Source organism: Papilio polytes, unplaced genomic scaffold (assembly GCF_000836215.1).
Source record: "Papilio polytes unplaced genomic scaffold, Ppol_1.0 DF824047.1, whole genome shotgun sequence".
Lineage (NCBI taxonomy): Eukaryota > Metazoa > Arthropoda > Insecta > Lepidoptera > Papilionidae > Papilio > Papilio polytes.
In genome coordinates, this window is record NW_013525157.1 from 471,195 (window position 1) to 477,656 (window position 6,462).

The following is a 6,462-nucleotide window of genomic DNA, read 5'->3' on the forward strand; positions in this document are numbered from 1 at the left end:
TTGTTGGTTTGAGAAATGTTTCCTGCACGAGTAACACGTCGACTTGATGATCGCGAAGGAAGTTATAAACTTCGTCCCGTTGTTCCCTAATGCCGTTCGCGTTATAGAAAGCTACGGTGATCGAACGAGTTTGACGCCATCGTCGCTCCCCTGATATATATTTCTCGGGGACCTAGGATGAGGGTGTTTTTATTTCCAAAAAGTTTACAGTGTTTCTAGATCTAAAATTACATGTATCTTATTTCTACATCACAGCATTAATCACTCTTTCTAGCTTAGTTTAAAATCAATAAATTAAATTGAAAACTAAAAGAATCAAACTTGTCAAAATATAGTTAGTTTTACACTCTATGCGCTAGTCACGGTTGACGTATGTTTAGCAAAACTATATTTAAACACTCTATAAATTTTATTTCGTAATGTCTAAAATGTGCAAACACGTTATTAAAAGCATTTTCGACTTATATTATAGAAACTTGAAATATTCCTTATATAACTTATTGTTAATCTGCAAATTTAACCAATGTTTAATGCCGTAATCTACAGTATACTAGCGCTGGTTTAAAAGCAAGAAGGGGTGATTAAAATAGAGATAAGATCATGAATCAGGTGTATTACAGCGGCTAAGTTGCAATTAATGTTAGGTCCCAACAACAAACTACTCAGCTTAATGAATTAAGGTCCCAGCGTACAGTTTAATTAGTTGTGGCAGTTTAAAGTGCACGCGACTCATGTTCTAAACCGTTTTATTATTACCCTATCAATACAAGCTTTCAAGTGTTTCAACCAAATAAGTAGTGAAACATACGGTTTTATCTACTCTATGGTTTCAATTACATTGTATATTTCCTGAGTAATATTCCAGTTAGCGTTTCATTTTATTTCTCTTCGTTTTTATTGAATTGTGACGGTACTTTTCAACCTTTCATTGGAATAGACATTTCATTTGGATAGATATTTTAATCAAGTAATTTATAGTAAAAGTAGGAAATGCGATGTTAGTTTTTTTTAATTTAATAATTTGTGTATTGTTGTTAATTTACTAATATTTCCTTTAACCACTCCAACTAAGCTCGAGGTTTCGAACCCTCGACCGCTAGATTAGTAGTCCATATCCCAAATCATTAGGCTATCGACGCTTGTTTCACTGACATCTGTACTAATATTATAAAGAGGAAAACTTTCAAATTCTTTCACCATTTGAAAGTTACATTATTCACGAGTAACATAGGCTATTTTTTTAATAATTTCACGTGGGAGAAGTCGCGGGCAACAGCTAGTATGTAATGTTTTTCAAATTGTTGATATAATTCAAGTGAGAATGTGGTTAAAATGAATGTATATTTTTACTCTGGCACAAAGAATAAATAAAAAGGCTTCGACTGAGGTCTTACAAGTAATGAACAGAAAGCAAAGCCGGCGCGTGTCTCAATTTAATTAAACTTGGTGAACAGCGTATCACACTTGAAGCCTTATTTATGCTTTAAAGAATTTTCCTATCTCTTGAAGAGTGTAACATATAATTATTATTTGTTAAATTCCTTTGCAATGTTAACAAATTTATATTAACTGACCATTTCTTTCTTAGTTCACGTAAAAAACAAAAAATAGCTAAAAAGGTGATGATTCACTACATCTAAAATGCTTTTATTAACATGTTTACAATGTAGGGGATTTGCTAAAAACGCTTTGTCATTGTTACTCCCTTTAGGATAATGGTTCAAAGATAGGCTCTTTGTTATTACACAATAGCAAGCTATCTTCTTTACAATTCATTGATCGTGAAATTTCCTAGGATCAAGATGTGGGAATTGTAGCGTAATCAATAATTTTGAGACTTATAAAAATATATTAAAACAAAAATCGAAACGAAACTTATATCAAATAGTAGCAAAGATAAAAAAATGAAAGTATTTATTGACTTTTGCAAAGATCTCCCTTGAGGATTCTGGAGCCGAGTAGAATTTTTATTAAGCTTACTAGCTATATTAAATCTTCTGCTCAGGTGCGGACATATTTTTCTTTCTATTTTGTCTTTGAAGTCTATAGATCACGTCATATATGATCATAGTCATATTGATTTAGTTATTTTATTTTCTATCTGTAGTTCCTAATAAGTGAAAGTGTCTTTAGTAAAATGTAATTAAACAATATTTATGTTTTTTAGTAAGGTAATGTTCTATTGCACTAGACGCTGGCCGAGAAGGTTTTAGAGGTTACAAACCTCACATAACTTGTCTTTCAACCAGTAGGAAGGGTATCTTTTTGAAGATTTACCCTCCGATACCAAAAATAATTCATATGAGTTTAAAATTGTGAAACAATATTAATTTTGTTTATATTTAAAACGAAAAGCCAAGTGTTTCATTTCCGTAGGTTGAAAATAATGAAATACTTTGTAGAGTTCAATTTGCCGCACTTCATAACAGTCATGTAATTTCCTTTGTGCAATTTGAGAAGTGCGCGCCGTTTCAAACCGCTAATTTTATTTTCCGCTGTAACAAATATACTGTTTTTCGAGTACAACTGTTATATTTACATTCAATGATGTTTTTGTATTAAAGTTTTGAAAATTAAGTAATTTTGCGGTTTCAAGAGTAACATTACTTGATTTAACATCTATAGGAATTTATTTTTAATAACGTGGCACAAAAACTAAATTTTACCTCAGATTTGAAAGAATTTTAAAAGGTTAGAAATGATCGAATATTTAGCGTAGTCAACTAAATTTATAATTATATTTAAATCGACCTACTTTGTAGCGTTCGTTAACAAAGGCGCATTTTAGCCCGTGGTTCAATTTACATCTGATTAGCATATTACCCAGAGGTTTTGAACAATATAAAATTAAATTTAAAAAATAATAAGCGCTCGCCGTGTAGACTTCTCGAAAATTTTATATTACTGTATCTCATGTTGTAAAGGATCCATCAACAAAATTACATTAAATTAAATTACGCTTAGTAAACTAATTCTTTTAACCTTTTAACAGGAGAGTTATTGTTTAAAGTGGCCAAGGTCAACAATAACCCTTGTTAATACTTGTCTAGAGAACAGGTAACATTTTGTCTCAATGGATCGTTTAATTATCCACTAATTTTTAACTAGACGCGGAATTTTTCCCATTGGGAATATCGAATCCATACAAACAATCGACAATGGGAAAAAATCCCGTTGTTTCAATCGATCGGTGGGTCGATGGACTCATCGGGAAACCATTAGGTGTTGAGTCCTTCCTTGTATAGTTAATTTCGATTATAGGCTTATTTAATTATCACGCTATACAATATTCAGTGAATCATTGAAATTATACTTTTTTTTTTATTTATTGGACAAAAACATAAATTTAAAAGTACAATGAAGAAATGTTGCAAGCGGTACAGAAACCCACAGGATTTATGTGTAACCACTGGTCGCTTAGTTTATAACATATAAAAAATAATAAAGAAACTTAGACTATTTTACTCACAAACAACGCTGCCTTTCAACGGTGAATACTAAATCATCATCATCATAAATAATGATACTAAAATCAGCTATTAGTTTTTGCATAACAAGGCCAATTTGAAATTCTACGTCGGTGATAAAAGGCTACGTCACGTAGCATTGTAACGGCCGCCGCTTGCCGCAGGGATGCGTAACTTCACATCCGGACTGACCCGGGGATTAGTTAATCAGATTTACTATATGTTTTTATGTTCCCCACAAAGCTTCCAGATAATTTAACTATTTCACATAGTAAGCTTTCTTAATTAGCTTTTATTCACTGTTTGTTGTATATTTGAAACCAACAGTAACATGAATGTAAATAAGAGATGTTTTTAAATAAATGCCTTAGGCGATTCTTGGTCTTTATTAATAGGCATGTAACTTTGCCATTTTTGTTTAATTTCCTTTCTTATGATTTAACAAATTTTGTATAATTTTCGACTTTTGTCTTTGTTTTTGTGAAAGACATTTTGTTATACCGGATATTAACTGGGGTAATTATTTTTGTTATAATTTTAATTGTCATAATCTTTGTCCTTAGCCTCAAAAGGATTCCGTTGTTAATAAATTTGTATTTTTAATTCTTATAATGTTGAGATTATTTTCGCTTGCCAGAATAATCTTGCTTTACGTTTGTTGAAGAACAATAATGACTAACAAAACAAAAGTAAAGCCGTTGAAGCGTACTGTTAAAGTCAGTGCAGTTGAAAGGGTAAATTTTAAACAAAGGAAGCGACAGGGAAGAAAGAACGGGATTTAGTTCGCTCGAATGCAGCGGGCGAGTATTGCTTAGAGAATTGTATGTGTTAAAGTTTTCAGTTATTTTCGTGTTCCCTGTGTATTCATTTTTCTTGTACACACTTTGCTTTTGTTATCAAAAGGGGTTCGAATGAAGCGTTTCATGAGGAAGCAACAAAGGTTTTTATAAAAGAGAATATAAGATTAATGAAAGTGTCTTCATAAGTCGATTAAGTTAATAAAGTTTTAGTTTTTTTAAACGACGATCATCTCAAATGTATCAATGTAATAAATTCAATACAAATAAAACTTTTTTTTAATAGCAAGTAATTTGCATAGCGGCCGTTTTGCCTATTGCTGACTTAATGGTGATAGTAAGTTATTATTCATGTATAGAATTCCAAGGTTTTGTGTGTAATTGTTAGTCTGGATCAAAACTATTCACAAACAAATATAACGTTTAAATAAAGTTGCTATTACCAACAACTATTAGTCGCGCAAACATTAAACTGCGCATATAAAACTGGAATTATCCATAACATTACCGACATTAGAGATCCATTAAAGCGGGCACAGGAGCGTTTAAACTAAACGCAGATAGTTATCTTAAATGAAATCCTATAATCATAATCAAACTAATATTGTAAATACGAAAGTTTAGATGGATGGATGTTTGTTAGTGTTAAACTGCTGTACGGATCTCTATTAAATTTGGCATAGATAAAGAGTCTGGAAAGCACATAGCCTATTTACTTTTGATTTTTTAATTCTCGCGTCGGGTCGAGTCGTGGGCGAAAGCTAGTATTACATAATTTCCATTAAGAGTTTAAGAAAAAGACAGATTTAAATACTGTCTTTAATGTGCGAAAGAGCATTTTTCCAGAAACTATACTTGAAGTCTTAAAGAGACTTAAGACGTAAAATCTGGAGTTTGTCTATTAATAAGAATTTTAACCTAAGGGTTACTTCGCAGCTTGATTTGGCTTATTCGTTATTGTGATGCTCCAATTTTTGATATAGCCATTTATAATTGAACACTAAATTAGAAATCTAACCATTAGCAATAGTTTTAGGAAGTCCGCAGATGACGTTAAGTTATTAACATAGGCTGTATAAATCAAGAGACCACCGTGAGCTTGTACGTTGTAAATCAACCCGTTTCTACAATTTCCATAGCTACCTGAGCTTGACATTTCCACGGCAGAGCATGATTTAAGGTATCTTAACCTAAGTTTATTTTAATTCAAATTAAAACGTTTGTGTAATTAATGTTTTTTAATACAAAAAATAGAGTGCTTCCGTTAAAAATAAATAAAAACATTTCTTGTGCACATTTGAGGTTAAAGTGCGGTTGTTATGCAAATAGCAGTACATAAGAGACCAATAAGCCGCAAAACGCTAACATCGACCAACTTTTGTTTTGCTTTAATGTAGTTTAATGTTGATTACTGTAAAAAACTTCCTTTTTGTTATTATTTCCGTACTTAAATGAAAACAGATATTATTTTAAGAATGATATTACTAAAAATATTAACTGTGTATAAATAAAAACTTCAGTTTAATTGAAATGTAGTAAAGATTTAATTAAAAAAAAACCTTTCTAGGAAATCAAGAAACGATTAAGCAATTTCCTTGCTTTCATGCTTATTTTTTAAGCTGGAACGAGACTAATTAATGGTTTCAGTATGATGTGCTCGCCGCCTGTTTACATAAACATTGTGTAATGATGCTTTAAATATAGTAATCAAGAGTTTTCTATCGTCCTAATTCAGAGTATTCTGCATTCCATTTACATAATCTTTGACTCGTAGCTCTTTTAGGTACTTAACCTTTCACTGAGATTCGTGCACTTAATCTATGTTTCATACGTGTCCTGCATCAATCTTCACACTTGTTCATGTTTAGTTTCGATATGAGGAAAGTTCTTGTCACAGCTTGCTATGAAGTTACCAAACTTAGTCCTCTATGAGATTCTTAGCTAATAATCTATTCTGTATAAAATTCACACTCGACCATTACTTAAAATAGAATAATTAAAAAGAAATACGTATACAACGTCGCGTCGGTGGCTCAGTGGTTTAAGCACGTGACTTGTAATCTACAGGTCTTGGGTTCGAATCCCGCCATGTACCAAAGTGATTTTCGATTTTTCGAATTTTCATACGTACATAATCAACCCGACGTACTTACGGTGAAGGAAAACATCATGATGCAACCTGCACATATCGGTGAATA